At 36.7% G+C, this 9,021-nt stretch overlaps 1 pseudogene; it reads left to right on the plus strand.

Moving 5' to 3' along the window:
* The first annotated feature begins 3,595 nt into the window (after positions 1 to 3,595).
* Positions 3,596 to 5,151, plus strand: LOC102747426 (importin subunit alpha-1 pseudogene; annotated as a pseudogene).
* Positions 5,152 to 9,021: the final 3,870 nt, after the last annotated feature.

The raw sequence follows: 9,021 nt of genomic DNA on the forward strand, positions 1-9,021 counted from the left end.
TCAACTTCATTGTAAAGAACAGTTGGAGTATTGCTGAATGTTTTTCTTTCTTATAATGTGGACATTTTTTTTTTTAAGATTTTATTTATTTATTTGACAGAGAGAGACAGTGAGAGAGGGAACATAAGCAGGGGGAGTGGGAGAGGGAGAAGCAGGCTTCCCGCCAAGCAGGGAGCCCAGTGCGGGGCTCGATCCCAGGACCCTGGCATCATGACCCTAGCCGAAGGCAGATGCTTAATGACTGAGCCACCCAGGTGCCCCAATGTGGACATTTCTAATATATATATAATCTTATATTTTTAATCCACTAAGGGAAAAGGAAATGTGAACATTTCTTTTTTTTTTTTTAAAGAATTATTTATTTTAGAGAGAGAGACACACACAGAGAGAAAGCAAGGGGATGAGGGACAGAGGGAGAGAATCTTCAAGCAGACTCCCCACTGAGGGCAAAGTTCCTTGGGGGGCTCGATCTTATGATCTATGAGATGATGACCTGAACCGAAATCAAGCATTGGATGCTCAACCAACCGAGTCATCCAGGTGCCCCAAAATGTGAACATTTCTAATGTATATAATATTTAATATTTTAATCTACTTTTTTTTTAAAGATTTTATTTATTTATTTGAGAGAGAGAATGAGACAGAGAGCATGAGAGAGGGGAGGGTCAGAGGGAGAAGCAGACTCCCTGCCAAGCAGGGAGCCCGATGCGGGACTTGATCCCGGGACTCCAGGATCATGACCTGAGCCGAAGGCAGCCGCTTAACCAACTGAGCCACCCAGGCGCCCCAATATTTTAATCTACTTAAGAGAAAAGATTCTTTTCCTATGGAACTTAGTATGCATGCAAGTAAAATTATTTTTCACCATGGAGGTACACATTTTTAAACTCTATCATTAAAGTTTTCTTTATTTATTTCTCACAACCATTAGGGGGTGTGGTATTTTAAAAAGTCACATATGTGAGAAATTTAAACATCTAAGAGGCCACAGCCCTATGTTGCAATCTCTCCCAGTGTGAATAAAAGGTGCTGGAATCTGAACCTGGTTCTTCTAGCTGTAAATTTAATTTTGTTTTGTTTTTCTTGTTTTAAAACTGGCAGAATTGGGCACCTGGGTGGCTCAGATGGTTAAGCGTCTGCCTTTGGCTCAGGTCATGATCCCAGGGTCCTGGGATCGAGTCCCACATCGGGCTCCCTGCACCTTGGGAGCCTGCTTCTCCCTCTGCCTCTCTCTCTCTGTCTCTCATGAATAAATAAATAAAATCTTTAAAAAATAAAAAATAAAAAATAAATAAATAAAACTGGCAGAACTGAGATGGGGAGATATAACAGCACATTAAAAAAAAAAAAAAAAGAAAACAGTGGCAGGTAAGAGAAGTAACTAAAATTCATTTTGTGTATACTGTGTTTAAATTTGGGTCATTTCATTCTTAAAAAAATACATGATGTATATATTATTTTCCTAAGTTTGAGCTGTAAAAACTATGATTCAAAGATCAATTTAATTTAGGCCATACTCATAAATCGCAGGAAAGAAAAGACATGCATACAAATCTCTTTGACGTTAACACTTACAATCTTAGGTCAGCATATCATGGTGGAGTGCTGAAACATGAATAGATATTAGTTCAAAGTTTGCCCAACATGTCTTTCACAGAACAAGTGTTGCAAAAAGACAAGAGAAAAATGCCCTATTTGGAGGTAATTACTAGTTTCCATTTCTGCACCAAATACAGAGAAAAACAGATTCAAAAATCATATGTAAGATTAACATCTAAACAGTATATTGATAGCTTTACTGAAATTATATTAAGGCCTGATTCTTGATGATGATTCCTTCATAGTTGTGAAATGTCATTATTGAAGATACACTGAACCGCAGAACACTTAAAAGCAAATATGTATTTTGGAAATGCTTGACCAAAGGAAATAAAGTTGAACAAATAAATGTTTTTTTCATAATTTATTAGGTTTGTTAGCAAAAAATATAGTTTTTATTTTTAATTTCTGCTATCTTCAAATATTGTTATATTAATTTTAAATTATATTATTCAAATCCAAATGGAATTACATTTAAAAAGAGGCTTTAAATGTTAAGTTTTCTGGATCCCAGTAATTAGAAGACAAACAAGCTCTTTGTTTTATTTCCAAGGATACAAAGACATAACTAGTTGCATCACTAGTAAACTTCAATGATACATAATCTTAGCAAAACAATGATTCAAAAGGAGAGTGTATGGCTACTTTAATTTATATATGTTCAGTTATTCATATGAATAAACAAAAGCAGGCTTCATAAATGTGTAATGGCAACTTTTCTGCCAGATACTAATATTTCCTCCGTTGAAAATCCAAAATGAAGAGTCATATTAATCTTTCTATCTCCTCTACTTTGAGGCTACAATAAAATAATAGTAAAAAATTAAAGAATGTGTAAAATCACAATGAGGAAGATGATATAGGGAATGTTTCAATACATTGCTAGAACATGCTAAGAATATAAACAATATTGATTTGTGAAACCTAAGATGTAGCGTTCCCGGGTCCTTGAGCTGCAGAAAGAACTGAACTGTCCAGCGGGACCATATAGAGAGAGGTTTTCAGTCTCAGGGGCCCAGGTGTGGCATCATGCTTTTCTCTGTGACCATTTGAAATTCTGCATTTAAAAGAGTTAGAATCCTTTTTCTCTCTCCTAAAGCCTCTTCCACATTTTCACATGGAGTTGCTAACCAGTTGTTATTTAGAGGTATAAAACTGATAGAATATTCTCTTGAGAAATGGAACAAAGGCCTTGGGAGAATAATTACAGCTAATTGAGATGATATAGCTTTTAGGGATACCCAGGAATAATATGCAATTCACCCATAATATGCATAATAATGTGCAATACGCCTTAAAGTCTAGCTGGTCAATTGACATTCTCTCGATGCACATAATGCTCCCATACAGTTTCTGCATTGCAAATATGAATAATAAACATGTATTACCAGTGTATTAAGAAAAAACATGGGAAATATTAAAGAAGAGGACAAATACATACAAACCGAAGATCTGATCCTAGACAGTGAGCTAATACAGATAATTGAAGATAACATTTAAAAAGACTATAGTAAATGTCTTCTAATATATTTGGAAAGATTTTGCAGACATAAAGCAGGAACTGGTTGCTACATAAAAGATTCAGATAACAGGAAATAATAGCATTTTTTAAAAGATTTTCCTTATTTATTTGAGAGAGAGAGAAAAAGAGAGTGGGAGGGGGGCAAGGCAGAGGGAGAGGGAGAAGCAGGCTCTCTGCTGAGCAGGGAGCCCAACACAGGGGCTTAATCCCAGGACCCCGAGATCATGACCTGAGCTGAAGGCAGATGCTTAACTCACTGAGCCATCCAGGCACCCCAGCGTCTCTTTTTAATTATTAAAAAAATAATTTCAATTAAAAATTAAAATTTAATTTAAACAAATGGAGTCAGCACACCATCTTTGGGCTGAGCCATGGTGGACGTTTTGAGGGCAGCTGACCTGCAGCCTGTGATGCCCCTCATGGTCTCCTATGGAAGCCTGAGCCAGTGTGTAGCTCTCTCCCTTTGTCCTAACCATGTCCACCAATAAGAATGCTATTTCACCAACTGCCCACCTTAATAGATTCAAGAACAAGGGGGAATACAGTACAGAAGTGAATAGAAGTTAATGTGGAGCTGAGGAAAGCTAAGAAGGATGACCAGATGCTGAAAAGGAGAAATGTAAGCTCACTTCCTGATGACGCTACTTGTCCCCTGCAGGAAACCTCAACAACCAGGGCACTGTGAATTGGTCTGTTGATGACATTGTCAAAGGCATAAATAGCAACCACTTGGAAAGCCAGCTCCAGGCTACTCAAGCCGCTAGGAAACTGCTTTCTAGGAAAAACAACCCCCCACAGACAACATAATCAGGCTCCTTTGATTCCAAAAATTGTGTTTTTCTTGGACAGAACTGACTGTCGTCCCATTCAGTTTGAATCTGCTTGGGCCCTCGCTAACATTGCTTCTGGGACATCAGAACAGACCAAGGTTGTGGTAGATGGAAGTGCTATCCCAGCATTCATTTCTCTGTTGGCATCTCCCCATGTCCACATCAGTGAACAAGCTGTATGGGCTCTAAAAAACATTGCAGGTGATGGTTTAGTTTTCTGAGACTTGATTATCAAGTATGGGCAGCTGGCCCACTGTTGGCTTTCCTTGAAGTTCCTGATATGTCATCTTTAGCACGTGGTTACTTACAGAGCCTTACTGAACACTTTCAAACCTTTGTTTCAACAAGAATCCTGTTAGATGAGGTTGACCAGATTCTTCCTACTTTAGTTCATCTCCTGCATCATGATGATCCAGGAGTATTAGCAGATACCTGCTGGGCCATTTCCTACCTTATTGTTGGTCCAAATGAATGGATTGAAATGGTTGTGAAAACAGAAGTTGTGCCCAACTTGTGAAGCTTCTAGGAGCTACTGAATTGCCCATTGTGACTCCTGCGCTAAGAGCCAAAGGAAATATTGTCACTGGGACAGATGAACAGACTCAGGGTGTAATAGATGCAGGAGCACTTGCTGTCTTTCCCAGCCTGCTAATGACCCCCAAAACTGATATTCAAAAGGAAGCTACATGGATAATGTCAAATATCACAGCTGGTCACCAGGACCAGATACAGCAAGTTGTGAATCATGGATGAGTCCCATTTCTCATTGGGGTTCTAAGGCAGACTTTAAGACACAAAAGGAAGCTGTCTGGGCTGTGACAAACTATACAAGTGGCGGGACAGACGAACAGATTGTATACCTCATTCATTGTGGCATAATAGAACCACTGATGAACCTCTCAACTGCAAAAGTTACCAAAAGTATTCCGGTTATTCTGGATGTTGCTTCCAACATCTTTCAGGCTGCTGAGAAGCTAGGTGAAACTGAGAAATTTAGTATGATTGAAGAATGTGGAGGTCTGGACAAAACTGAAGCTCTACAAAACCATGAGAATGTGTCTGTGTACAAAGCTTCATTAAACTTAATTGAGAAGTATCTCTATTGAGGAAGAGGAAGATCAAAATGTTGTGCCAGAAACTACCTCTGACAGCTCGCCATTCCAAGTTGAGGATGGCACTCCTGGGAACTTTAACTTTTAGATTGTACAGCTGAAGCATAAAATTGCTTGTTGCATACCAAGTTTGGTATAAGTTTGTCTTACTGTTTCTCGACTAAGAACTCTTTTTAAATGTGTTTTGTTATGGTAGCACTTTTTACAACGAAACTCTACTTGACCAGTTCCAAACGGTACCTACTGTATGAAGCTTCTCTCAGTGGGTTTCTTAGTTTTATGTGGAATCTCATATCTTGCAGTGTCCTGTAAGTAGAGATTAAATTCCACCCTTTTCATTAAAAAAAAATTAAAAATTTCTTTAAAAAAAATAAACAGATGGAGTCAGACTAGAGTAGAGAAGGGGAGTCTTTGGGCCTAAGTGTGCAGCAGGTCTAGGGAACAGTAATTTCAGATTGGCTGCAGAGTATAGAACTCGTGAGTAAAGGTGATTTGGGGAAATAGGATTCAGGCTACCAAAGTACATGAGTAGAATCTTAGGCACGGTAGAAGATATGACTGAATAAGAAGACACAAACACAAAGAAAAACATCACAAATATCAAGGGGATAAAAAAGCAAAGAAAAATTACAAGAAAAGCAAAATCCAAATATAAAGATAACAAAAACCATGGTATCTTCTGAAAAATTTATAATGCAGATTAGAGATCCAGTGGAATGTCACACTAGGAATATTCAGGGTCATTTACCTGAGAGTTTTGTAAATATTAATAGATCATAGTACATGATCCTGTATTAAATAATACTTATAGAGCAAAATCATATTGGATGTTATATTTTAGAATAAACAGACAGAATGTTACTATGGTTACAGAGGAGAATATACACCTTAACATGGAAAATGTAAAAATAAAATTTTGGTTGACTGAGAAAAAATAAAAAGTGGGAGAAGTATTGATGGGAGGGCTACCTCATGTCACTCAGTGGTGATTAGAAGGATACACTCTCTGGAGAAGTGACACGTTACAAAGGTTTCTAGTACGGAATGTAAGGGCATTGCTATAATTTTATTAGAAAAAGGAAAATTTTTAATTTTTTGTATTTTACAAAAAATTTACAAAAATTTTGTGATTTTTTAAGTCTAGTAAAATTATGCATCTAAATAATTACATAAAGATCAAGGCTATAAACATACATATTGCTGAAACATAGAAGTAACCACCAGGAAACTAAAATCAGAAAAAGTTAAAGACGTAGTCTCTGGTAGAAGAGACTAAAGAGTAACAGTTAAATTAGGGTTTTACTGCTTTTCATTTTTAAGTTATTCTCTACCATTTTAGAGATGCAAGAATAACTTGTTTTAAAAGAAAAATCATATAGGCAAACGCAAGGTTAACATAATTAATTCTTTTAAAAAATATAAAGGCAAACTAATTCTCATTCTCTGACCTCCAAATGTGTTGATTATTGGTTTTATTTGTTTCCTTCAGACAGAGCAGTTAAGCCAACAGATTGACCTCTGTTCCTATGCCTCAGTTTTGTTTTTCTTTTTTTAAGATTTTATTTATTTGACAGAGAGAGAGACAGCGATAGAGGGAACACAAGCAGGGGGAGTGGGAGCGGGAGAAGCAGGCCCCCTGCTGAGCAGGGAGCCAGAGAGACGCGGGGCTCGATCCCAGGACTCTGGGATCAGGACCTGAGCCGAAGGCAGATGCCTAACGACTGAGCCACCCAGGCACCCTCCATGAATGTTTTTTCTAACATATCAAGCATCAAAAAATGAGCAATACAGGGAAGTTATACATCAAGTGGGCTCATTAATATCACCTCTGTAGATTACCAGGTGCGTTCCTCAGAAATAACAGCCAGATCTTGAGACTTTCCTATGGTGGTTCTTATCTTGGAACAAGCTGGAAGGATGAATCAGTCCTGCCATCTCTATTTTCTTTTTTCCTCATCCAAATAACCGCAACTAAATGATTTCTGCTTTTAAATGTCTGGCATACCAAATACTTGTTTTTGCTGAAACTTAAGAGTGGGATGGTATGAATGAAATAGTCTGTTGTATTTATCAAGTTAGCCTGAAAGCCATTTCATAATACGTGTCAAAGTATTATGAATTCAGTTCACATTTCAGTTAAAAACAATTTGAAACCCTTTACCAGGCTAAGCTCGCTTAAAAAAATCCTTATTAAAATCATCTATTATTGATTTCATAAACTTGACAGATTGTTTTGTTCTTTTAAATAATGCTAAATGATCTTAAACCACACCTTGTACAAGAGTCATTTTCTTTAGGGACATATCTTCTTCCAGTGACTCAGGTGAAAAAATAAAAAGGCTGAATTTCCTTGTTAAAAACAGGGCCTGCGGCACCTGGGTGGTTCAGTGGGTTAAGCGTCTGCCTTCGGCTCAGGTCACGATCTCAGGGTCCTGGGATCGCGCCCCACGTCGGGCTCTCTGTTAGGCAGGGAGCTTGTTTCTCTCTCTCATGCTCCCTCTGTACTCTCCCTCTCTCTCTCTGTCAAATAAATAAATAAAATCTTTAAACAAAAACAAAAACAAACAAAGCGGAGTCTGTTGAGGCAGATGGATTGAAGAATAGGAGGCTAGTCAAACAGGGAAGAGAATTTTGAATATAAGCTCTTTTAGAAATGAAATGCAGATAATTAACTACTCAGAATAGACTGTACTAAAGTTATCTTAAATACATACACCAAGGATCTATCTCTGTCTCTGTCTCTGTCTCTAGCTGTATCATGTGTAGCCCAGGTAAATAACATGTCTGACCAAAATGCAATGCATGACTGAAATGCTAGGTATTCATAGGAGAGATATTTTGTCACCTATATTTATATGGGGCTAAAAGTAAATCAGATAAATAAAACATTCCTGTAGTCACCCAGCCAGTGTGAAACGTGAAATACAATTTTTGCAGTTTTGCATTAGAAAAATCCACTTTTTAAAAAGCTCTTTTCTATAACTTTCACAAGAAGATATATAATATTGCAAAATTAAGATGTATCACTATGAGCCATCCCACAGGCATGCAATTTAAAAGTATCTTCTAATACCAAACTATAGAAAAGATCCCTGAAAGCAGTGTATGTATGCCAGTGGGTCTCACATCAATCCTAGGGATGGCAGTTAAATTTGAATTTCCTCAGTTTGCCCATCAGTAATGGAAGGTACTCTTCTTTCTATATAAGCCTGTAAGAGGAGAACAAAAAAAAAAAAAAAAAAATCTCTAATAAACTAATGACTACAGCATTTCTAGTCCTTCAGAGGACAAGTAGTCTACTTACTAGATGCACATTAAGCTCATTAATATAATTAATGTCTCCAATCATTTTTTTTATAAAAAATGGTTTGACTCAAACCTTTAAAGTGTATTAAATAAAATATTTTTAAATGACAGATAATAGCTTTAGACCTTAGTTTTCCATTTATGATTAGTTTCCTGGCTTGCCCAAGTATACTTTAGTGGTTTTTCTAATTTGGCAACAGGCACAAAATATTATTGACAAATGCTTCAGTAGGTTTGGAAATTCATTCATATATTTACTCTGAAAAATGAATTCAAAACTTAAAAACAAATAAGTGAATACATAAATAGATAAAGTAATATTGTGGAAAGCAATACACTATTTTCTATGCCAGGGTATATTTTGTCATATTTTTCAATTGATAGGTTTTTGGCTAATAATTTTGTTAAATTGTCAAAAGAGAATAAGACAATGACTTATGTGGGAAAACACAACAATAAAATAAAACAATGTAATTAGAACTACTGAATCTATGTTAATATGCTGCAAATAACAAAATCTTATGTAGACTGGCTATCCATAAGTTGAATTTAACTTATGTGTATATATTTTGTGTCTAAAATGACTGCATAGTTTTCTTAAGGGGGGGCAGGGGAATACTTAGAAAAAGCTATTTTAATATGGAAAATCATG

This window comes from Leptonychotes weddellii, chromosome 8 (genome assembly GCF_054177405.1).
Source record: "Leptonychotes weddellii isolate Sample4059 chromosome 8, ASM5417740v2, whole genome shotgun sequence".
Classification (NCBI taxonomy): domain Eukaryota; kingdom Metazoa; phylum Chordata; class Mammalia; order Carnivora; family Phocidae; genus Leptonychotes; species Leptonychotes weddellii.